The sequence below is a fragment of the Sorex fumeus genome, unplaced genomic scaffold, assembly GCF_029834395.1.
Source record: "Sorex fumeus unplaced genomic scaffold, SorFum_2.1 ptg000072l, whole genome shotgun sequence".
Taxonomy (NCBI): Eukaryota; Metazoa; Chordata; class Mammalia; order Eulipotyphla; family Soricidae; genus Sorex; species Sorex fumeus.
In genome coordinates, this window is record NW_026606129.1 from 5,754,991 (window position 1) to 5,782,055 (window position 27,065).

The window sequence follows — 27,065 nt, forward strand, 5'->3', positions numbered from 1 at the left end:
ATACATCACAGGTGGCTTGCCAGGGCTGGAGCGATAGCACAGCGGTAGGGCATTTGCCTTGCACGCCAACCCGAGTTCGATTCCTCCGCCCCTCTCAGAGAGCCCTGCAAGCTACCGAGAGTATCTCGCCCACACCTAGGGGAAAAATCTAATTAAATAAGATTAAATTGGATTAAGTATTTAAGATGCTTACAGTAGTGCTTCACACCTCAAGTGTTTATTAAAGGCTAATGATCGTTGGCCACTGAACATAGTCAGGCACCCACAGAAGTGAATGTCCCGCCATGGCCCCTCCCAGACTGAGTCGCAGCCCCCCTACTGGTCTGCTTGCTTCCTGTACTAAGCCAATGGTCTCAATCAGATATGAAGTGACCCCTTTGAAACTCACCAGCCAGTTTTGTCCCCTGCCTCATGGCTTAGATCAGTGCCTACCCTGGCATTTCCCATTCTCTTGTGTCTGTCCTCAGGAGTAGAAGTCTGGGCACCTCTGCTTTCCATCCCAGTATGAGTTCGACCAAGAACACACAATCAGGTGCTGGGCAGATGCCCACACAGGATCCGTACAATGGCGGTCTTTATTCCCCATGTCCGGAGCACCTTCCCCGGGTGCTGGAGGACAGGCCCTTCAAATACCCCTTCCACTGGGCAGACTGTTCTCTCTTCACCAGAGGGAGGGTGTCATGAGCTTGGTCTGTGCTGCCTCTCACATCCTTCCCAGCAGAACACAAAGTCTGCACTGGGTCTGAAAGAGCTCGACTAGGCCCCAAGTTTCCTCCTCTCACTAAGAAAATGCGCCAGGTCCAAGGTCTGTTCTCCTGGGGGTCACTTGTGCCTCAGAGCATGATCTGTGCTCACCAAGCTTCTAAGAGATGCTGGCACTCACGGCTGATCAATGGCCACAGATGGGTGAATGGCATCTATTCCTAACCTCTGTCCTTGGTGAGAAAGGTCTGTTTCCCATCAAAAGACCAGTTGGCTTTTCTCTGAAAACAAGCTCTTATTATCCCCTCAGACAACAGTTTTTCCTGAGTGAGTCATCTTTTTTCTTTTATGCCTCCTTTTAGCGAAATGCTTTCTCATTTATCAGGTGAAAAGAGGAAGGCTCTAGAGCAAGAGTCTGTGGATGTCAGAGAAATTCCCTTGTGCCTGGATTTCTCCATCTGGCAATGTGCTACATGAGTAGAATGCTATCCTCTACCAGGTTGCTTATATATATAAACTCTACATGTTAATGTGTGATAGCTTTGGTCAAAAGAATATTCATCCTTTTGTGAGTTCTTAAGTTGAGCAGGGGCAAACTCTGGATCAGATAATAAAAGGTCTGTGAGGTAGTGAATGGAGCTTACAAATATGTTTTTGTGTTGTTTCCACGCTGAGATCTGAGTCTTGGGTGTGTGTTTCCACTTCTGTGCATGTGACAATAACTGAGACGTTATCTGCCACCCATTATTCCCAGATTCCGTTAATTAAGGGGCATGTGGAAATGTGTTCTGGGGGCTAACCCCATTATATGGGACTCAGGGGGTACCCTTGAAAGCAATTGAAGATGTGGCATATATTACTCTGTATGCATCCATTATTTAAATCGTATTCCCATAAAATAAATTATTCTTTGAAAATGCCCAATACCAAAGGATTGATGTGTTTTTAAGAAATGTTGAAAAATCTGAGTTCTAGTGTGGTGGATTAGGGATACTTTATTTCTTACACTGAGAGATTACTACAATTATTATGAAAATTCTTGATATTAAAAAATGTTCTGATGGGCTAGAGTGATAGTACAGTGCGTAGGACACTTGCTGACAACCAGGGTTCAATCCTTAGTATCTCTGATGGTCCCCCTGAGCACTGCCAGTAGTAATTTCTGAGTGCAGAGTCAGGAGTAACCGCTGACTATTGCTGGATGTGGTCCCAAAACAAAGAAGTTCTGTGGCTTGACTGTGTCTGTGTTAATAGTGTGGGTGGCATATTTTAACACAGTTTTGCAAGATGTCACCACTGGGGGAACCTGGGTAAAGGATTCATGAGAACTCCCTCATTCATTTCTTAACTCCTTATGTGATCTACAAATACATCAAAATGTAATTCTTTGTTTGGTTTGGGGTCATACCCAGTGATGCTCAGGTCTTACTTCTTGCAGTGCCTGGAATCCATATAGGATGCTGAAGATCAAACCCAGGTTAGCTGCGTTCAAAGCAAGTGCCCCACCCACTGTACTATCACTCAGACCCCAAAACATTTCTTTCTGTGTTTTTTACCTCTTTTAGTTTGGGGGGGCCACACCCAGCCGTGTCAAGGCTTATTCTTGGCTTTATGCTCAGGGATCACTCTTGACAGTGCTCGGGAGTCCGAAGCAGTGTGAGGTATTGATCCAGGCTCCACCACATGTCAAGCTAGAGCCTACACCCTGCACTCTCTCTCCAGATGCAAAAAAAAACAAAAGTTGTTTTAAAAGTTCTCTGTGTATGCATGAAATGAATAGAAATTCTTAATATGTAAGCTACATGAGCACAGTACCCTGCTAAGAGTAGAGCAGTCCTCTGGTGATGAAGCTGACTCTCCACTTATACACAGGGACAGGGGCGGAAGATGTCTAGCTCCATGCACCTCAGATTCCTGAGTCAAGTGTGGCATGCAATCCGCAAGATGGAGTTTCTATGAGGATCAAAATCAGCTCTTTCAACAGGACAGGACAAGGAGGGGAGAAGGGACAATAATGTAAATAGGGTTGGCCTGAGGTTCGGGGCCAGCTGTTAGGACAGGGAGTGGGAAACACAGAGAGGACTGTGGGAAGGGTGCATTCAGGGGCAAAGGTTGAGAAACATTCCTCTCAAGTGCACCCTCCTTTTTATACCACTCTTGAAATATAGTCTAGAAATGGAGAATCAAGAGTGTTTAGATTCTAAAAGAAACCTACACATTAAGAAACCACAGATGCTTATGTTTATAAACAGGACCTAACATTAATAGAGTTGCCCTTTAAAATAGCTATTAAACCCTGAGATGCTGTCAGTAGGACTGTGGTCTCAAGGTGTGTGGTGGGTGAGTGGAAAGGGTCTGGGGGTAATGGAGGAGGTACTCTTACTCTCTGATGGTTCTATGGGGTAGCAGCAACTTAATTATAAAACAAACAGATGGCAGTGGTGGAGGGTGTTGTGTATTGTGGTAGTAGTGGAAGAGCGGAAACTTTGCACATTAAAAAACACTGATCTATTGTAACCAAGTTACCCAAACTATAAAAAAAAAAGGTAAAACAAAATTTTAAGAGAGAGACGAAGAGAAAGAAATCTTGGGTCAGAGCAACAGTACAGCAGGTAGGGCGTTTGCTTTGCAACCAACCCCGGTTTGATCCCTGTTATCCCATATGGTCCCCCAAGCACCGCCAGAAATAATTCCTGAGTGCAGAGCCAGAATAACCCCTAAGTATTGCTAGGTGTGACCCAAAATGAAAAAAAAATTCAAGAAAGCTTTCTTGAGAGAGACATTTAATTTATAGATAGAACTGTTAAATTGTGAAGACTATGAAGAATTATTTAAAACAACCACAAAACGGTTTTCAAAATACTCAACAAGTAAGAGAATTATTGTTTTCTCTTATGACCAATATAAAATGTTGGTCATTTTATAATGCTATTTTGATTGGTTTGCTAATGTCATACAAGTACATTTTTGACATAAGATATGCACTGTAGCATTGTCCTCTCATTGTTCATCGATTTGCTCAAGCAGGTCCATTGTGAGACGTGTGTTTGGCATATCAAATACGTCACGGGGAGCTTTCCAGTCTCTGCCATGTGTAGCTTGCCGGGCTCTCCGAGAGGGGCAGAGGAATCGAACTCTGGTAGGCCACATGCAAGGCAAATGCCCTGCCCGCTGTGCTATTGCTCAATAGATATTGCTGTAACATTTTGAAAATAATTGCTGTTATGCTATATTCTGTCATTTTAGATAGCAGTTTCCAATATTAAAAGAAAAGGCAAAAAAAGAGAGAAATACCCTGATCTCCAGACTTTGGCCATCAAATGTACTTAGAGACCATCAGTGTTGTGAAAAGATGAATTAGAGCTTTATTTTCAAAGAAATAAAAGATTGAGTTATATTGAATAGTATCTATTTAGGGTCAAAACTAATTTGTTCGTATAAGGAAAAAGATGACCAAGATGACTGCCCTCCGACGTCCTGATGGATCCATCACATCCTCTAGAACGGCAATGGAGAAGATTATCCATGACTTCTACTCAAATCTCTTCAATAGCCATGTCCACTTGCCGACATACCAAATTCCACAGGATGGATATGTCGTTCCCAACGTTCTCCCTTCCGAAATCCGACACGCCATTTCATCGGTAAAGAAACAAACAGCGCCCGGCCCAGACAAGGTCAGACCTGAACACATGAAGAACCTGCCGTCAGTACTCATCAATACACTGGCTCGGCTCTTCACTCGCTACCTGTCTGAATGCAACGTTCCGTCCCAATGGAAAACCAGCAGGACCGTACTACTGTTCAAGAAGGGAGACGTCCATGACATTGGCAACTGTCGCCTGATCTGCCTATTGTCTGTCATCTACAAGTTGTTCACTCGAGTCATCCTAAATAAGATTGGCAGGACACTAGATGAAGGACAACCATGCGAGCAAGCCGGGTTCCGCAAAGGATTCAGCACCATCGACCATATCCACACGATAACCAAGCTCATTGAGGTTTCTCGGGAGTTCAAGATGCCGCTCTGTTTAACGTTCATTGATTTAAAGAAGGCCTTTGATTCTGTTGAGATGAAAGTGGTCATTGAAGCCCTAGCCAATAAGGGCATTCAAGCCCAATACATCAGGATCCTCCGTGAGCTGTATTGCGGATTCACTACCAGGATCTCACCATTCTATAAAGAAGTGATCATTGATGTCAAGAGAGGGGTGCGGCAGGATGATACCATTTCACCGAAACTCTTCAGTGCCACCCTTGAGAACATCATGCGACGACTGGAATGGGAAGGAATGGGAGTGAAGATAGATGGTCGGCAACTACACCACCTCCACTTTGCTGATGACATTGTTTTAATAACACCAAACATCATCCAAGCCGCACAAATGCTGGCCAACTTTGACCGTGAGTGTGGAAAGGTAGGACTACAGCTGAATCTTACAAAGACAATGTTTATGAGAAACAGCCTCGTTCCTGACGCCCCATTCGCTCTCAACGGAACGACCATCTCCGAATGCAACAGCTATGTGTACCTAGGTCAAGAAGTCAACATGACAAATGACCTGGCACCCGAACTGAGCAGGAGGAAGAGAGCGGCTTGGAACGCCTTCAAGAACATCGAAGAAATAACTAAGAGGACGAAGAACCTCTGGCTCTGGGCACATCTCTTTGATTCCACTGTTCTTCCTGCATTAACATGCGCCTCAGAGACCTGGGCCCTATGCAAACAAGATGAGAACGCTATTCAGGTCTCCCAAAGAAGAATAGAAAGAGCTATACTTGGAATATCACGTTTCACTTAAAGGAGAGAAAGAATCTGGAATTCTGATATCCGTCGACGATCAAGAATCAGGGACACTGTCTCATTTGCCAAGGTGTCAAAAATCAGATGGGCTTGTCACGTAATGAGATTTAAAGACGACCGCTGGACTAGAGCTGTTACCGACTGGATTCCACGGGATGTCAAAAGACCATGTGGCCGCCCACCTACCAGATGGTCAGACTTCTTCATCAAGATCATGAACGATCGGTTTGAGGCTCTTCATGTTCCCGGAGCGAACAGATGCCACTGGGCTACACTAGCACGCGACAGGGACAAATGGAGACGTTACTGACGCCCGCCCGAGCAAATCGACGACTAACGGGAAGTTAAGTGATTAAGTGATTAAGGAAAAAGAAAGCTAGGCATTCTAGAAGAATTTTGTAGAAAACCATGTTTGACTTGTTAAGTCAAACCAAATGGGAAATAACAGCAAAGGCAACATATTCTGTTTAGCTTCATTTTAGTGGTATATTAAGTAGGATTATATTGTGTGAATCAGTGCCTAAAAATCTCTGGATAATCTATTCACTAACTATGAATTTTTAGTATTATTTTAATGTTCTCATGTCTCCTCCTTGAAAGGTTTTTAGTTTGCTTAATGCAGTTCTCTGAAAGAATATTACAGGATGTTTGCTTTTACCAAACACAAAAGCAAAAGAGACCTCAATTAGAGAAAAGAACAAAACAATTTAGCCTACATTCACTAATGTTTGGCATGATTATTTGTAGAATTTTGCCATTGGCTGAAGAAGTGTTTTTGTTTTTGCTTTTTGGTATTGAATTTGTATAAAAGAACTTTGTTTCATGTTCTTGTGAAAACAATATAAAGGATTGGGTGAGGCAGAGAGATAGTCAGATGTTAAGAGTCTTACCTCCTAAGTGGCCAACTCCCATTCAATTCTCTGCAGCACACATGGTGAGTTCATCAGTCATGTGTGTCTCCTGAGCAGAGAGCCAGGAGTAGCCCAGGCATCACTGGGTATGATTAAAAAAAACCCTTAAAAATAAAAATTATAAGAAACAAAGAGTTATGGATTTAATCATAATGTTAGTTTAAGTTTCAGAAAGGTGAATTAATCAAATAAATAAAATATTATGTTCCCATAAAATAGTGAACAAGACAGAGTAATAGTTAATCACTAACTAGCTGTAAAATACATCGCTTTGAATATAACATTGCCATGATAATATCAATTAAGTAATGATTAAAATATTGATTTCATAGGGGAGAAAAAACATTATTACAGTGTTATGATTTATGGCCTCACCTATCAATTCTGATAGATTGTGAAAAGTTTTCATTTAATAGTAGGGATAGTTAAAATTTATTTTAAATAATTACCATTTTTTTACATGAACATGAACATATGTATGTGAAAACATTTACAAATTTACAAACCAATGATAAATAAGAGGACCAGTCATAGCTATAATGAAAACAAAATGTGCTTACTACTTTGTAAATCAGTGAAGAAATAAGAAAGATATACCATAGAAAAATTTTCAGTTAACATTCTAAAAATCCTTAACAATAATCTGTATAGCCAGAGAGAAAGAGGCAGAGAAAAATAAGAAAATATATAGTAAGATACAGCATTAATAAATGCTTGCCAACAGGGAAAAAATGCAAGTTTGTGAATTATAATTTATTTCTTCCATCTCCTCTCCAGTTTTGATTTCAAAGATTGTAGGGTAACTTTGGTTTGTCCTTTCTGCCTTGCCACAGGGAGCTTAGGTTTATTGGGTTACTCCCATCACAGTGCTCCCATTCGTCTGTGTTTATTTGTAACCTCTTCTTTGTGCTCTGCTTCCCCAACTAGTCTATCAGACCGGTCAAGTTAACCTATTCAGACTCTCAACTTGTAAATATTGCTTTTTTCTTCTTCTTAAGTGCTTTGCATAGTTAATTCAGACCAATGTCCTTTTTGTATGGACACAGAAAGACAGTTAATGCTATGCTTTTTTAACTTGGGAGGTAATTGAATCCAAATTATATTCACTCCTGAGCATCTGTTCTCTCAACTTAAGCCTCAGTTGCCCTTAGTTCCTAGCACCCCAAAAGCAGGCCCCTCACGAGGGACTTGGATGGACCCAGGGCAAGTTGTGAGCTACTCTGGCATTGAAATGGGCCCAGCCAAAGCGCCATAATACTTAACTATAAGTTAAGAGCATAGGTGGAGCGATAGCACAGTGGTAGGGCGTTTGCCTTGCACGCAGCCAACATGGCCGACCCGAGTTCGATTCCTCCGCCCCTCTCGGAGAACCCGGCAAGCTACCGAGAGTATCTTGCCCACACGGCAGAGCCTGGCAAGCTCTCCGTGATGTATTCGAGCAAATAGAGCACTCGAGCAAATAGAGCAAATTAAGAGCATGATCATGGACAAATTCTGTCATAAGCCAAAAAGTAGCAATTGGATTAGGACCCTGCTAGGGTTAGGAAAGACTAATCTGGCCTGAGAACTGTTGTCTGAGTGAATCCCAGGAGAGCCACCATATAAGTTTAATGTATCTCTTACTGTGTCTATACAAAATTATTAATATTAAAAGGTAAGGTAAAGGCCCTCCCATTGTTCGTCGATTTGCTCGAGCGGGCCCAGTAACGTCTCCATTGGAGACTTGTTGTTACTGTGTTTGGCATATCGAATACATCACAGGGAGCTTGCCAGGCTCTGCCGTGCAGGCGAGATACTCTCGGTAGCTTGCCGGGCTCTCCGAGAGGGGCAGAGGAATCGAACTTGGGTCGGCCGTGTTGGCCGCTTGTAAGGCAAACGCCCTACCACTGCGGGAGGGCCTTTACTTTTACTTTGCTAATATTAAGGAGTAGAATTAAGATGTTAATTAAGTTATTGGACTAAGGAGAGGAGAGAACCTCCTAGGTGATATTACCGTCCTTGAGCCTGATCAAGGATCAGGAAGGGCTTTGATTTGTTGATTCTGCTAAACCCAAAGGGGTAGAGCGATAGCACAGCGGTAGGGTGTTGGCCTTGCACGCAGCCAACATGGCCAACCCAAGTTCGATTCCTCTGCCCCTCTTGGAGAGCCCGGCAAGCTACCGAGAGTATCTCGCCCGCATGGCAGAGCCTGGCAAGCTCCCTGTGATGTATTCGATATGCCAAACACAGTAACAAGTCTCCAATGGAGACGTTACTGGGCCCGCTTGAGCAAATCGACGAACAACGGGAGGGCCTTTACCTTACCTTACCTTGCTAAACCCAATGCGGAGGGGTTGGTGAGAGATTAGAGAGAGACCAGGAGGGCGAGTTGAAGCACCAAGGGATGAGTGGTAGAGACAGGAGGAGATGGGAATGAGGGGCAGAGCGAGACTAAAATAGGGGTGCTAGAATGGGGGGGCTTAGTGAGATAGGAACAGGTGCATGAGGAGAATGGAATAAACAGCAACTGATAACCAATAGACTGGCCCTCATTTCCTCCTTCATCCACCCATGGCATTGGCTGTCCCGGGTGGGGAAGCACCCCGAGACCACCTAATGCAGGTGACAAGATAGAGCCGCAGGCTGCCCTAGCCGCTTCGTGATTACACAAAAGATGTCTCAATAATTTCTGAATTTATAATTTTTGTTCCTGACGCCCCATTCGCTCTCAATGGAATGACCATCTCCGAATGCAACAGCTATGTGTACCTAAGTCGAGAAGTCAACATGACAAATGACCTGGCACCCAAGCTGCGCAGGAGGAGGAGAGCAGCTTGGAACGCCTTCAAGAGCGTCGAAGAAATAGCTAAAAAGACAAAGAACCTCCGGCTCCGGGAACATCTCTTCGATTCCACTGTTCTTCCTGCATTAACATGTGCCTCAGAGACCTGGGCCCTACAAAAACAGGATGAGAACGCTATTCGGGTCTCCCAAAGAAGAATAGAAAGAGCTATGCTTGGAATATCACCTTTCACTCAAATGAGAGAAAAAATCCGGAGTTCCGACATCCGTCGACGATCAAGAATCAGGGACACTGTCTCATTTGCCAAGGTGTCAAAAATCAGATGGGCTGGTCACGTAATGAGATTTAAAGACAACCGCTGGACTAGAGCTGTTACTGACTGGATTCCATGGGATGTCAAAAGACCGCGTGGCCGCCCACCTACCAGATGGTCAGACTTCTTTGTCAAGATCATGAACGATCGGTTTGAGGCTCTTCATGTTCCCAGAGCGAACAGATGCCGCTGGGCTACACTAGCACGCGACAGGGACAAATGGAGACGTTACTGGCGACCGCTCGAGCAAATCGTCAACTAACAGGAAGTTAAGTGATAAGTGATTAAGTGTTCTATAAATTCTGATACTATCATTAATATTGAACAAGAAAGAGCATAACCAATAACAGTAGCTTTCAGAAAAAGGGGGAAGTAGGTAAAACTTTCATGTAGAAAAGAAAACTCCCTTTTCCATTTCTCAAGGTTAACATGAATTTATTAATTTATTTTCATTGCAGAGCATATTAAATATAAATAAACTGTGAGTTTTGGTAGCTCTGTTATTGATCCTCTGTTCTTGAGAATTTACAGTAATATCAGCATGTATTACAATTAGGTAGAGTGGCCTAAGACATTGTCCCGAGTCAGCTTGCTATTTTGTTTTGTATCAATTATACAAGATACATGTCATTCAATGGTGTGAAAGTTTATGCTCTCCATTGAACAAAGAATGTAATTTAACTTATGCTAGAACCTATCTATAAAAATGAAATAAAATGATTTCTTTTGTGTTCTTGACTATGTCTGTGTGTGTATTTAGACACATATTTATAAAAGTAAAGAACAAGAGCAACTAAATGCTTTGGTTAGGCAAATTATCTCTTTTGTCTTAGCATGCCCAGAATGTCTTCAAAACACCGAATTCACATTGTTTGAGTCAATAAATCATTCAGTCTGAGTGTCTTCTTCTACTCATCACACAATATAATTAACAGACTAACCGGAAGACGCAGAGCCAGGTGTGAGATGATGTAATATATGAAAGATCACTTCCACTTGTTTGCAGTTGCAATTCTAAGCACTGTTGAACTCTGACCTCCCTTGGAAAGAGGAGTCATTTTAGGAATTTAATTTTGCTTCATTGAAAGTGAGTGACATTAGTTTTGTTCCCTACAAATGGTCTGTATTTTAATATCAACTTTTTTTTGTTCTGAATAGAGTGATTTCCATTTGAAGAGGAAGAAATTGCAGGAGACATCTTCTATTTTATGCAGGTAAGTCTGGCTTGTTTTGATAAATGTGTAATAGGCAATTGTCACAAGGTGGGGCTGAGATCTCCAAACCTGCATGGTTTGGGACTGGACCTGCCAGTAGCTAGACAGTTACACCCACCAACTGCCGTGTAACCCCAACAACAGCCAGGATCCAGAGATTATCACACTCAGCTCCCGGAAGCGCGCGGCCGCGAATGACATCTTACATTCTCATTCCTACTTTGGACAAACTGGCAGGCTACCGAATGTAACCTGCCCACACGGCAGAGTCTGGCAAACTCCCCGTGGTGTACCCAATATGCCAAATACCAGTAACAATGAAGGGTTTTATTCTCCTAACTCTGAAAGAGCCTTGAATATGGCACTTTTTAAAAAAATCTCAGGGCCAGGACGAAGGAGACGTTAGTTGGGGCCTGCTCGAGGCAATCAACGAATAACAGGATGGTTGTGATTGATTGTGATTATTATTTTTGAAGGACTAGAGGTGCTTCCCAGTGGTAGCATTTTTGCTTTGCCTCTGTGAGGTACTGGGTTTAGTCTTAAGCACTGTAAAATGTTCATAGTGTTGATATATATTCATAATAATATTGTATAAGAATATATATAGTGTTTATAAATATGCTATATATGCTATATTTTACACATAGATGTGTCTATGTGTCTATTATATACATTTACACTATTACATGTGTAAAGGTATATAATTTCCTCCTTTTAAAAAAAATTCTTTGAGCCACCCAGGCAGTTCTCAGGGTTGACTCCTGGCTCTATACTCACTTCTAGTGAGGCTTGGGGGAGCATGTATGGTACCAGGGATTGAACCAGGGTCAGACATTACATGCAAGGCAAGTGCCCTTCGTGCTGTACTATCACTCTATCCCATACCCCCTTTATTTCTTTTGGTATTTGGGTGATACCTGACTGTACTAACTCTTGGCCCTGATCTCAGGGATCACTTCTGGCCATTGTCAGGGGACCACATGTGTACTGAGTGTCAAACCCAGGATGGCCGCATGCAAGGCAAATGCTCTACCACCTGTGCTACCTCCAGCCCTGACATTTGGATGTGAATGTGTCTATCCTGAGTATTTCACATGTCATACTCAGAGAACTGAAAAGTAAATGAGGCTAAGATAAGATGAGTTAATGTAAAAAGATGAGCTTTTGTGAGAATTTTTAACAACTTAGAAATGCTAAACATTGCTTGAAAAACAGTGTATTATTACAAATAGATCTTAGTTTTAAATTTTATATATATATATAACTAGTCTTGGTTTTGTTTGGGAGCCACAGCTGGTAGTACTCAGTGCTAACTCCTAGCTCTGTAATCAGGGATCACTCCTGTAGTAATACTTAGGAAGGGTGCACATATGGTGTCTGGGATCAAACTGGGGCTGGCTGTTTTCAAGGCAATCACCTTACCTTTATAATATTCCTGCAGCCCATCATTACAAATTTTAAAGAAAAAAATAATAGCAAGTCGCTACCTGATAAATAACCACACCGAGTTTATTACAAATTTTATTTGTAAATATCATGGCAACCCCCAAGGAGAAATATAGATGCTTGCCATTTTACAGAACAGAAATGAAAACTGAGATCTAAATAATTTGTGCTTGGTTCCTGTGTAAGTGCTTCATAAAAAGTGCAGGGGCTATGTCTCTGACCCTGAATCCCCCAAATCTTGTTCTGATTCATCAGGAAACTCAGAAGCAAGAGATTAGAATTGAAGTTGTTGAATTTAAACTAATACTGTCTTCCTTCCTGGGCTCACCCAAGGCACCACAAGGCCAGCAGAGACCAGGTACAAAAGGCTGCTCTGGGGACAGGAGCTAGTAGGGCATTTTCTTTGCATGGACTGACCCCTGAGCACCACCAGGAGTAATTCCTGAGTGCAGAGCCAGGAGTAACCCCTGAGCATTGGCAGGTATGGCCCCCAAACAAACAAACAAACAAACACAAAGACTATTTTGTGAACCCAATATTAATTCATCTGTCTCAATATCCTTCACTTCCCATGTTTGAGTCTAGTATTTCGTTACCTATGGGGCAAATCAGAGTTTTAACCTCCAAACAATGTCACCCGCAGTGTATTCATTTTTGTACGTTGGTTCAAACTTGTGCTTTTTTCTTCATCTGTATATCTTGGTATGGAAGCAAAGTTTATTGGGTTCTTTCTAATGTCAAAATAAGGTGAGGAAAATAAGTTTATGCACACAATAGTAACAAATAAGCCTTCTTGGAATTGAGTTGACTGGAATGAAGCTAAACCTCAGATAGCGATCACATTTTCATTTGCGTTGTGAAATAAAACAGCACCTGTTCTGTCTGAGCACCGGTATAATTCCCAGCTTAGGACTTCAATGATGTCTCCAGCTAATAAAAGCCGAATGCTGGCCGCTGGTGTGGGGAGTGTGTGTGTGGTCCTTCTCTGAGGCTGTGTTCTCACAGTCCACTGGAGGGGAGGCATGGTCTTCCTTTATGATGGGCCATGCATGGCTTAGCTGACCCTGAAGGACCCCTGGGACTCTTCAGGTTTCCACGTCATGACTAGAAAATTAGAAAACTGTGTCTGTATGGTTTCTTGTGACCAAAGGAGCTGGCCACCAGAATAGCCAGGGAGTGACGGATGGTTGATTCAGGAAACTCCAGCTGACATCGTTTTGTCGTTTCCCAGACTTCCAGGCAAACAAACCACAACGTAAAAACCTGAAACTTCAACACACCCCTCCGAGTTCCTTAGTCTCTGATATTACATTCGCTCTTAACCCTGATGCTTCAAAATGGCAGCAAGCTTAAATAAAATAGAGGCATCATAACAGGGAGGATCAGAGATTAGAAAGCGTCACCAGGAAATCCCACTCTGCCTTGCAAGTCCTACCAGTCCCTGAGTTATGGATCCAGCCATGTGCTCGAAGCACATATATTGGAAGCCGGGCCTAGGCTGTTCTGGATGCACAGTTTACAGTTGGCAGTTAGACCCCATGTGTCTATGGCACTGTAGTTCACCCTCTGGGGGTCAGGAGTCAGGGCCAGAGAGATGCAGACACATAGAGTAGAGTTACTAGTGAGAGACGGGGAAACATTTGCTTCCCACATGCTCCCTATGAGTAGTCAGATATGAAAATTCAGCTCAGAAGCAACTGAAGGGCCTTCCTGGGGCACCTCCAAAGCAGCAACATGCAAAGATAAACCAGGAGTGAGTGTTAGAGCAGGGACTGGCTCAGAGCAGCCCTGTACAGGATCCCTGGTCTTCAGGACTCTGCACCATCAAAGAAACCAGTGACTAGCACTTAGAGAGAGCAAAGGGGTCTGGCTTTGCAGGTGCTAAGCCCAATTCAATACCTGACACCACGCATGCTTCCCTGAGTCACCAGGTGTGCTTCCTGACCCAGAAGGAAGCCTTACGGATGGTATGGTTTTGGCCCCCAACAGCAGTCCAAATCAACCCCAATACAGAAATTAATGAGCCGCATGACCACCACAGAGCCCGTACAGATTTGACAGGATTGGTCCCCAGCTAACACACAGTCTCCCCACTGCCTTCCCACACCCACCCAAGCTGGAACCTCGCCCTCAGCAGCCCAGACTCTCAGCCCTGTGTGGGGCAATAGCATTGATGCTCCAGTTGTGCCTGCACCTGGGGTCCACTCTCCTGGGGGGCAGGGATACACCCCAGTTTGCAGCTCCATACTCAACACCCTTGAGCCCTCAGTTAACACAGTCCAAGAGCACCCCAGCTCTCCACATGACCAGAGGACATGAGCCCCCAAGGGTCCTTGCAGGCCAGGACTTGGCCCCATCTTACTCCTGTCACTGACCCTTTCTGCTCTGGATGACACCCCATAAACCAGGCCTCACACCCACCCCCTAAACTCAGGGAGAAGATCAGCTGTCCTGAGGTCTGACCATGCCCCTGCACTGGCCTTCGACCCACCCACACTCTGGGTTCCCCACCACAGCACCGCACTCCAGTCCTCCAGTCCTACTTGTGGACCACGTGCTGAGAGCCTGGATCCACAGCAAGGACCCCTGGAGCTACCAGGCCTTTCTGCTGGCCCTGGATGAGGACCATTACCTGCCCTGCCATTCCTACAGCACCCTGGTGCTGTGGCCACGCCACAGCCCCCACTGGGTCCTGGTTACCGGGTCATTGCAGATCAGGACCCCAACAGCTGGCCGGCCACTGCTGCCTCCTACCAGATCCTCTGAAGACCTTGTGCATGTTGGTGCTCAGCACCCCAGAAACTAACCCAGGAAACTCCTTTCTCCCATCCTCATGCCTGTTCCTGCCACAAGTCCCTGCACTGGGCATCCTGAACCCTGGGAATCTGGCTCACGTGTGACTCAGCGCATCCCACCCCACAGGAAAGACTTTTCCTCAATGTAGTTCCTCACTGTAGGAACACAGCTTCACGACAGATGCCCCGGGACTGGCCCCCAGAGTTACAGGGCATAGCTGCCTGAGAGAAAGCTCAGAATCTCTGCTTCAAACAGATACTGAGAGAGTCAAGAAGACGCAGAGAAGTAATCAAAGCCATGCCCTGAATACATGGACACTTCACTTTGCTCAGTTCTGTCCCTGCTTTCATCTCCTGGTGTTGAGGGAATGTGATCTAACGTCATTGAAAGAGGCCAGAGAGGTCGGTGTCAAGGTGCTTGTCTTGTACACGGCCGGGTTCAATGACCCCAGTTTGACCCTGGATGACACTTCATATGGTTCTCTGAGCATTGCCAAGAGTGATCCCTCAGTACTGAGTGGGGAGTAAGCTCTGAGCACTGCCAAGTATGGCCCAACCCTCACCCACCCCAAAGTAACTGTTCATCACACAAAGTCCAATTCCATAACTCATATGCATATTTCATTTGTTTTATCTTTTTTATTCTCTCCCCTCCCTTCCTTCTAGCAACCACCCATGTGGTTCTTCTTTTCTTTTGTGAATCTATCTAGGTTTTTATTTTGTGGTTACCTTGAGACTTACTTGAAAGTCAGCAACTGCCAACCAAGGGTAACCCATGGCCCCAGGTGACCGTTATGAATGCAGGTGAGGTCTGAGTCCCCTCGAGAAACAGAGACCAGTGAGTCTGTCCCCATTGGACCCACTTGTAAGCAAGAGCTGTTACAAGAACACTCAGGTGGAGAGAGAGGCATTCATTAGAAACTTGAAAATAGATAGAAATACACAACTCAGTGTTCCAGCCCATTCTGGTCACATTTAGAGTTTCTAAAGCTGAAATAGGGTATCACCTTATCACTGTCACCCCGTTGTTCATCAATTTACTTGAGTGGGCACCAGTAATGTCTCCATTCGTCCCAACCCTGAGATTTTAGCAGCCTCTCCTTACTTGTCTTCCAGATGCTGCTGTATTGGAGGCTCTTTCAGGGTCAGGGAATGAGACCCGTTATTGTTACTGTTTTTGGCATATAGAATATGCCATGGGTAGCTTGCCAGGCTCTGCTGTGTGGGCAGGATACTCTCAGTAGCTTGCCGGGCTCTCCGAGAGGCGAACGCCCCCTGGTGGAGCGATAGCACAGCGGGTAGGGCGTCTGCCTTGCACACAGCCAACATGGCCGACCCGAGTTCGATTCCTCCGCCCCTCTCGGAGAGCCCGGCAAGCTACCGAGAGTATTCGATTGCCAGACACAGTAACAACAAAGTCTCCAATGGAGACGTTACTGGGCCCGCTCGAGCAAATCGACGATCAACGGGAGGGCCTTTACCTTTACCTTTACAGACATATATATATATATATCCCTCTATGATTTTTTGCCTACTGTCTGAACCCCATCAAATCTTGTGTGATAATTATGGAAAATAGGTAGGGAGTGTCTTATGGTGTGTCCAGGAATATCTTCACTCATGTGTGAGGTTCAGCCCTAGAATGTGGAAAGCGACCTGGAGCATGGTGGCGGTTGCCAGGGCTCGGTCCCTTGGGGAAGGGAGAGCTCTCACTTGCCCCCCTCTGGGGTTTCCTGACTGAAAACAGCCCAGCACGGAGTCCAGTGGCATGGTTATGGGGACCTCAAATAGGGTAGTAGTTGTCCATTCCACTCCAGCACACACACTGGAACAAAGACATCAAAAATCTAAAGTAAGCTGTTCCCTAACTCCTTCACTTGGTTCAAAGGACTTCACCGAATCTTCTGAAATCTTTGGTCCACGTGGTACCCCTGGGCCAGTCTCATTTTCAGACTTCCTCGGGAACCCCTTTTGTTTCCTCTTATCCTTCCTGCTGGTTTCTGCTGATTTCCCACATGACTGAGTTTCACTTTGGATTTTTAGGTCCTTGGTTTTGGTTCTCTGATTTCCTCTCTGGTTGCATTAGGTTTGGGGGTTTTTGCATTGCTGCTTATGACTCACTAGATTCCTCCTTATGTTTTCTGATTTGATTTAGATATACACTGTATTCTAGCTCTCCTAACACCAAACAGGAAATTAGGTTTTATGTGCCAGCATATTAGTTGTCTAACCTGTCTTTTCTGAATCTGCACATTGGCTCATGTGTTTATATTGCACACATCATGAAATTGCTCCTGTGTCTCTCTGTATTATACATATCATAGAGGCAGCAGCACAAATCAGCTCATATATGTTATACAGGGTCATGTAGATGGAGAGGAACATATATTAGCAAAGAGAGCTTAATAGCACAGAACTGAATGTGCAGTGCCGACAATCTTATTTTTAACTGTTTTCTACTTATAACATAGAGATGGTAAAGGTACTCCAAAATTCAGAAATTGTTCCTATTAAATTGGGTTCATCCCATCAAGAAGAATTTCAACAGGACACAGTACATTTCCACACCTCAAATCATCCACTTTCTGAACTTAGACCTCTCAGCCCATCTTATTCAGTTTTCATTCTTACTGCCCATCACTCATATCTGTCAGATAGAGAACTGAACTCTGTCTTTAGCAGTTTCTGTGCTGATGGAAACAGTCCAGAAGCTGCTCAGAGTTGGAATCCAAGAGTGAGGAAACTCCCTCAGGTATCTGCTAGGCCACTGGTCTATACCTGAATAGACTTTTCTGTTCCAGGACAGGAGAGCAGGGATAAAAGGCTGGGAAATACTGGACCACAAAATACTCTTTCATCCCAGGTTTCCCAGTTCAAACTATCTCCATGTAGTTCCTCCCATAAAAATATATCACCTTTTGTTTGCCTTTTAACTTTGTGATTTACATTTAGAAGACATTTTTCTTAGGAAGAAATGAAGAGTCAAATTGGATGATTTCTTTCAAAGCTCATTTGCTCTCTGGGCTTGCATTATTATTGACTTACATTATTATTATTGATAAGCATGTATTCATTCATTATTATTTCTAATCACAAAATTATAACCTTAAAAAGCATCTGAGGTATTCCTGCTCTCTTCGTCCCCCAAGCTGGGCTGGTCTTCTCCCCACCACCCAGGTCAGTTTATCCGCCACTTCTCGAACCCGGGACTTGGATTTCTCCCTGCAAGCTCCCCAGGCATCCTCTCGGACCTTGGGAGACAAAGCAGCTCTGAGCCTCTGCCTCTTCCTCTTCGTGCCCCAAGCTGAGCTGGTCTTATGCCCACCAGGTCAATTTATCCGCTGCCTCTCAAACCCGGGACTTGTATTTCTCCCTGCAAGCCCAAACAAAAAAAATGGCAAGGGACCTCAAAATAGCTCGAGAGAGAATCAGAGACCTAGGAGATGATTCCAAGAGGAACAACATTAGAATCATTGGAATACCAGAAGGTCAGGGAAAAAATCCTAATGAAAAAGACACGGTTAAATCATCGCTGAAAAATTCCCAGAGCTTGACAATGCAGCCATTCAGATTCAAGGAGCCCAAGGGTGCCAGCTAAAACAGACCCTAACAAAAACACTCCAAGACATATCATAGTTAGAATGATCGATGTTGCTGATAGAGACACAATACTGCAAGCAGCAAGGTCAAAGAAGGAAATCACATAAAAAGGAGCACCCCTTAGATTCACAGCAGATCTATCAGAGGAAACCCTTCAAGCCCGAAGGCAGTGGCGAGATATAGTGAAAAAATTCACTGAAATGAATGCTTCACCAAGAATACTCTATCTGGCTAAACTCTCACTCAAAATCGAAGGAACAGTACACTATTTTCTAGATAAACAGCAGCTCAGGAACTTCATAGACTCAAAACCAAACCTAAAATAAGGGCTAAAGATGCTACTATAAGACAAGACAAACCCTACAACCACAGCAGACCCTTAAAAAAAGATGACACAAAACCCCATAAAAGTAATCTCTCTCAATGTCAATGGTTGAAATTCACCATTTAAGAGACACAGAGTGGCAAAATGGATTCAGAGACAGAACCCAACATTCTGCTGCCTACAAGAAACTCATCTCAACAGTCAGAGCAAACACAGACTCAAAGTGAAAGAATGGAAAACAATCCTGCAATCAAACAGCTCCCTCAAAAAAGCTGGGTGGCCATACTAGTATCTGACAACATTAATTTCACGTTGAAAAAGATTAGAAGGAACAGCAAAGGCTATTTTCTCTTCATCAAGAGATACGTACAACAGGAAGAAATCACACTCTTAAATGTATAGGCACCTAATGAGGGAACAGCTAAATATTGAAAACAACTCCTAACAGATTTTAAGGAGGACATTGTTAGCAACACAATAGTAGCTGGAGACTTCAACATCACCTTATCACCTCTGGAAAGATCAACAAGCACAAAACTCAGCAAGGAATCATTGGCTTTGAAAGAAGATATAGAAGCGAAAGGGTTTATAGACCTATACAGGGCTTTACATCCCCAAAAGAAAGAATACACACTCTTCTCCAGTGCGCATGAAATATTTTCCAAATTAGGCCATGCGCTAGGCCACAAAACATACCTCAACAGAATCAGGAAGATAGAAATAGTATCAACCATCTTTTCCGACCACGATGCACTGAGGATAGAAGTGAATCACACACAGACACGGGGAACCAAATCAAACACCTGGAAAATAAACAACTCAATGCTGAATGAGTGGGTCATTTAGGAAGTCAAGGAAGAAATCAAAAGATACCTGAAAACAAATGAGAATGAAGACATGAGCTACCAGAATTTATGGGATGCAGCAAAAGCCAAATTAAGGGGAAAACTTATAGCTCTGCAAGCATATCTCAGTACTGCAGAAAGGATGCACATAAACAACTTGACCTCACAGCTCAAGACCTTAGGAAAGGGCCAACAGAAGGAGCCCAAATTAGGCAGAAGGAAAGAGATCATAAAACTTAGAGCAGAAATCAACGACATGGAAACCAAAGAAACAATCCAAAAGATCAATGAAACCAAGAGCTGGTTCTTCGAGAAAATAAACAAGATAGATAAACCACTAGCAACACTCACAAAGAAACAGAGAGAGAGAACCCTAATAAACCGAATCAGAAATGAGAAGGTGGATATCACAACAGAAACCAAAGAAATTCAAAAGATCATCAGAGACTACTTTGAAAGTCTGTATGCCACGAAACAAGAGAGCCTAGAAGAAATGGATAAATTTCTGGATTCCTATCATCTCCCAAAGCTGAATCAAGAAGATCTAGAGTACCTGAATAGACCTATTAACATCAAGGAAATTGAAACTGTAATCAAAATACTTCCCCCCAAAGAAGCCCAGGTGCAGTTGGATTCACTAACGATATTTCCAAACATTTAAAGAGGACCTATTGCTAGTTCTTCTCAAACTTTTCCAGGAAATTAAAAAAAAAAACGGAAACTCTCCCAAACAGTTTCTATGAAGCCCATATCTCTCTAATACCAAAAGGAAACAAAGACACCACAAGAAAATAAAACTACAGGCTGATATCCCTGATGAACACAGATGCAAAGATTCTCAATAAAATACTAGCAAATAGAATTCAACTACTCATCAAAAAGATCATAAATAAAAAAATTCCTAGATTCCTATAGCCTCACAAGGCTGAACCAAGAAGACCTGAAATACCTGAACAGACATATCACCCTCAAGGAAATTGAAATGATAATAAAAGTTATCCTCAAGCACAAAAGTCTTGGCCCAGATGGATTCAGTAGTGAATTCTTCCAAATATTTAAAGAGGACTTACTGCCAGTCATCTTTAAGTTTTTCCATGAAAAAGAATTACAGGATGATATCCCTGATGAACACAGATGCAAAGATCCTCAACAAACTATTAGCAAATAGAATCCAAGAACTCATAAAAAATTTCATACACCATGACCAAGTGCAATTCATCCCAGGGATGCAAGGATGGTTTAACATTTGGAAATCAATCAACATAATCTATCATATCAACAAATGAAAAGAGAAAAACAATGATCATATCAATAGATGCAGAGAAAGCATTTGACAAGATCCAGCACTCGTTTATGATGAAAACCCTCGCCAAAATGGGGACAGAGGGTATTTTCCTCAATATAGTTAAAGTATACAGCAAGCATCATCCTCAGGGGGAAAAACTGAGAGCCTTCCCTCTAAGATCAGGGACGAGACAAAGATGCTCACTCTCTTCATTACTGTTCAGTATAGTACTGGAAGTACTTGCAATAGCGATTAGGTAAGAAAAGATATTAAGGGCATCCAGGGAGGGAAGGAAGAAATCAAACTCTCACTATTCGCAGATGATATGATACTATACTTAGACAACCCTAAATCCTCTACCAAGAAAGTCCTAGAAATGATAGACTAGTATAGTAAAGTTACAGGCTATAAAATCAATACCCAGAAGTCCATGGCTTTCCTTTACGAAAATAGTGAAAGAGAAGAAGGTGACATGAAGAAAACAATCCCGTTCACAATTGTGCCCCAGAAAATCAAGTACGTAGGAATCAGCTTAACTAAGGAAGTAAAGGATCTGTACAAAGAAAACTACAAAACACTATTTCAGGAAATAAAAAAGGACATGAGGAAATGGAAAGATATCCCCTGTTCATAGATGGGGAGAATTAACATTGTCAAAATGGCAATACTTCCAAAAGCACTGTAGAAATTCAATGTGATCCCTATTATTATACCCATGACATTCTTCAAAGAAATGGAGCAAACACTCCTATAATTTATATGAAAAAATAAGCCCCCACGAATATCTAAAACAATTCTTGGGAAAAAGGAAATGTTAGGAATCAACCTACAAAGCAGTAATAATTAAAACAGCATGGTACTGGAACAAAGACAGAGCTGTAGGTCAATGGCACAGGGTTGAATATAATGACAACTCCTCTCAAGCATATGATCATCTAATCTTTGATAAGGGGCAAGAAATGTGAAGTGGAGCAAGGAAAGCCTCTTTAACAAATTGTGCTGGCAAAACTGAACGGCTACATGCAAAAATGTGGGCTCAGATCTCTGCCTAATGCCATGTACAAAAGTAAGAGCAAAGTGGATTAAAGACCTCAGCATCAGACAGGAATCTATAAGGTACATTGAAGACAAAGTTGGCAAAACCCTCCATGACATTGAAGCTAATGATATCTTCAAAGATGTCACGCCACTGGCCAAGCAAGTGAAAACACAGATAGACAAATGGGACTATCTTAAACTAAGAAGCTTCTGCACCTCAAAAGAAAAAGTGATCAAAATACAAAGACAGTCTACATAATGGGAAAGGATATTCTCCAAATACAAATCTGACAAGGGGTTGATATCAAGGACATAACAAAGTATTGGTTGAACTCCACAAGAAGAAAACATCCAACCCCATCAAAAAGTGGGGCAACAAAATGAACAGAGACTTTCTCAAAGAAGAAATCCGAATGGCTAAAAGGCACATGAGAAAATGCTCTACATCATTAATCATCAGGGAGATTCAGATCAAAATAACAATGAGATATCATTTCACACCACAGAGACTGGCCCACATTCAAAAGAACAAAAGCAACCTGTGTTGGCGCAGATGTGGCGAGAAAGGGACTCTCCTTCACTGCTGGTGGGAATGCCGACTGGTTCATCCCTTTTGGAAAACAGTATGGACGATTCTCAAAAAATTAGAAATTGATCCACATTTGACCCAGCAATACCACTCCTGGGAATATACCACGGAGAGGCAAAAAAAGTATAGTCGAAGTGACATCTGCAATTGTTTGTTCATTGCAGCACTGTTACAATAGCTAGAATATGGAAAAAAACCTGAGTACCCGTGAACAGATGATTGGTTAAAGAAACTTTGGTACATTTACACAATGGAGGACTATGTAGCTGTTAGAAAAGACTAAGTCATGAAATTTACATACCAGTCGTACTGTATGGAAAGTATCATGTTAGGCGAATTGAGTCAGAAAGAGAGGGATAGACATAGAAAGATTGCATTCATCTGGGGAACATAAAGTAAAAAAATAGGAGACTAACACCCAAGAATGGCCGAGATTAGTACCAGGAATTTTGCTCCATGGTTTGGAGGTCAGCTACACATGCTAGGGGAAAAGGGAGCTAGAGAAGAGATAGAGAAGGGAGCACCAAATAGAGAAGGGAGCACCAAATAAATGGTGTTGGAGGATCCTCCCAGGATGGGAAAAGCATGCTGAAAGTAGACTATAGACCAAACATGATTGTCACTCAATTCCTCTTTTGCAAACCACAGCACCCAAAGGAGAGAGATAACAGTTGGGAATGCCCTGCCACAGCGACAGGGTGGATTGGGGGGGTTGGGGGGTGGGAGGGATACTGGGATCCGTGGCGGTGGGAAATGGGCACTGGTGGAGGGATGGGTATTTGATCATTGTATAATTGAAACCCAAGCACAAAATTTATAAGTGTACAACTGTACCTCATGGTGTCTCACTAATAAAAATTTTAAAAATAGAATATATAACTTTTAAAATAAAAACATGCATCTGTGGTATTCCTTCCTACATTTCCCAGTGCCTTAAAGAAGACAGAACTCATAATCCACATAAAATAATTTGCTGAACAATAACCATACTAAATTAGTGAACCTTTTTAATGACATTTTCTTTCTATGTGTTTAATATACTTTAATACATTTAAAGTTTTATGTAATTTAAAATTTTAAGTAAGAAACATTTATTCTTACTGTAAAAAGAACCTGTTTCCTAAGATATAGAAAGTGTGACCTAAAAGGGTCTTTTTCAGTTTAATAGTCACCATCCCCCAAGGAAAATAATAAATAAAAAATATGAATATAAAGATCTCATTAAGGCCATATGCTATTGTTTCTGGCTGTCAGGTTTATTAATGTCAAATTCAAATCAACTACCATGAGTAATATGGGAACAAAATTCACATTAAGAACAGTGTGACTGATAGTTGAAAGGAAACAGAAACCATAATCAAGTCTTTCTTCTTTCCCAATCAACACCAAAGCTATGTAGAACAGGCTTGCTGGATACAGCTTGTCTTAATTCACAAAGCCTGACATAATTCATCTTCTTGCTTTCAAAGAAAATATCTTTGGATTTGGTTCTTTGCCAAAGCTTCTTGGGTCCAGAGAACTTCAGAGCACAGCTGGAGGCGGGGGGCACTGTGACCCCAACACAGACCACCTGGACACTCAGCCTCTATGGCTTAGGCTCTCAGGATGAGCTGGGGCAGAGTGTGCCCTTGCTGGCCTTGCTTGAAATGACAGCTGGATGGCAGTAAAAAGTGTACCTGTTGTTATTATTTGTGAGTTTCAGAAGAAAGGCATAGGAGTGTGGGGAACAAGAGCATTCAGTGGCCAAGAACTGTCCCTCTGGCTGGCCCTTGGCAACAGATGAACGAAGGACCTGGGAATGGAGAAACAGGGCCCCAGGTTGGTCTCTAGGCAGTTTATTTCTCTCTCTTCCCCAGCATTGTCCGATTCGTTCCCTTACAGCTCAGTCATATTCATAGTTTTGGTCATAGTCCCAGTCATCATAGTTCCCTCATCCTCATCTTTATAGTCCTCCTCTTTCTAGTCTCCATCTATTTTTCCCCTTACAGCATAATTATATAGAAATCATGAAAGGTGCGGGTACACATAGGTGGGATTGAACATTGTCATAACAACAAACAGATTTAAAGCCACTCCTTTAGGTGAAGTTCTAGGAGATTAACTCAAGGAAAAAATCTCTTCTGGTTATTTCAACAGTCTACATTACAGGAGATCCTCTCAAGGGCAGAGTTCCATCCAGGGTGTAATGCGTTCTCCTTTCCTCAGGTAGTAATCCATTTAAACTATCATAGTAAATTTACTTCTTATAATATTTCTAGTCATTTTGTATGAAATGTGGGGGTTCACATAGGTGGGGTTGAACATTGTCATAACAACAAACAAATGTAAAGACACAGTAAGAGATATGTTAATCTTAAAGGTTTGCCCTTCCTGGGGACATCTCACTATATATTCCAGACCACAGTCCTAGGGCCAGGTTAGTCTTTCCCAACCCCAGAAGGGTCCTTATTCAGTTACTTCTTTTTGGGTCATGACAGAGTTTGTTCCATGACCATGCTTTCAACCTGTTATACTTATGGTGCTTAGCTTGTCCCCTTTCAATGCCAGGATAGTTTACAGCTTGCCCAAGGTCTATCCACTGACTTCATCAGGACCCTCCTTTTGGGGATGTTAGGAAGTAAGTGCAACTGAGGCTTAAGTCAGGCAAATATAATGGATGCCCAGGAGTAAATATCATTTGGAGTCAGAACTCCCATGTTGCAAAGCATATCACCAACTGTCTTCCTGTGTCTATACAAAATATACATTGCTAAATAAGCCATTTTGCAAGTGGCATAAAGGAAAGATTATTAGTGCTTGATGGAATTGGGTGTGCCTTAGGGGCACTGTTGTGAGAGTAACTCAATAAACCTAAGCTCCTGTGGGAGGAGAGAGGACAAACCAATGTTATCCAACAATTATTATTATTATATTCATCACTGTCATCACTGTCAACCAGTTGTTTGTCAATTTATTCGAGCGGGCACCAGTAATGTCTCTATTCAGCTCAGCCCTGAGATTTTAGCTGTCTCTTCTTTCTCATCTTTCCCAATGATTGGAAGATCTTTCAGGGTCAAGGGAATAAGACCTGTTGTTACTGTATTTGGCATATAGAATATGCCATGGGAAGCTTGCCAGGCTCTGCCTGTGCAGGCGGGATACTCTTGGTAGCTTGCTGGGTTCTCCAAGAGGCATATATTTATATATTTCTCTCTATGATTTTTTGCCCACTGTCTGAACCCCATCAGATATGGTGTAACAACCATAGAAAGTGGTTAGCAAGTGTCCCATAATGTGTCCGCAGCCATGCGGTCTGGAAAGTGGCCTGGAGCATGGCGGTAGTTGGGCAGTGGAGGTCGACTGCCTGGGGCTGGGTCCCTTGGGGTGGGGAGGGCTCTCACCTGCCCCACATCATTATTGCCTCGAGGTTTGGGATTGAGGGCCTACATTTTGGTGGAAATGCTGAAAAAGGTGACCAGAGGGCCTTTACTGTGGGTGTCCAGGGTTCAGATCTGGACTCCCTCAGGGACTAATCACAGTGAACCAGGTTTCACTCAACAGTCCCCACTTTGTCCTGCCGTGTCGAAACCTGGGTGAATGGCAGAGGATGACCAACTCAGAAGTTTCTTGCATTTTCCTTCTATGGGCAACATTGAAAGAAACAGGAGACTTTCTGTGACTCTTACCAAAGTCTCTACCACCATTCTCTCCAAAGACCTTTATACAAAAGTCAATGCACAAAGGACAATGATGAACTTCCAGATGTTTTCAGAATCAATGACCAAAGCTCAGATCACTTGGGCTCAATCCTTTAACAGCCCAGTCCTGCATCTGGGGGCCTACTTCTGGGAATCTTTGGCTCAAGGACCTGAATTACAGTCCCTCGTCTCTAGTAAAGCCTTTCTTGGCTTTATTATAGCCCAAGGATTTTTCAGTCCACTTCATCAAGCAAAGCAGTGAATTTTAAGCATAAGTAGTGTGTTAATGGACATTTTGCCATGATTGCTTGATTATTCTCCCATTATTACTATTTGATGCACAAAAGTATGAATTTTGTTAATTGACATTTTAAGAGAATCTTTAGGAAGTACGGTAATTGTTTCTGAATCTAGAAATCGTAAATGTAGGGATTTTTATTTTTAAATCTTAAAATGTAGGGGTTTTAAATTATTATATAGTATTTTATTTGCAATTGAATACAGTACTTCCCATGGTTCATGAACTAGATAGGTTCTCTGTTTTCCCTTGATTCAAGTCTCTTTTCATTTATTAGTTCCTCCTCATTTAAATATCCCCAAATCTTATTTATCCCCAGTAAGCATTATCGTTTCTAGTAGAACAAGCATATAAAATTGAGTGATAAAAATAAATGAAACTATCAGAGATGAAATATCAGTCACTCCTGGAAAAGTCCGATGTCCTCAGGATTGGAAGTTA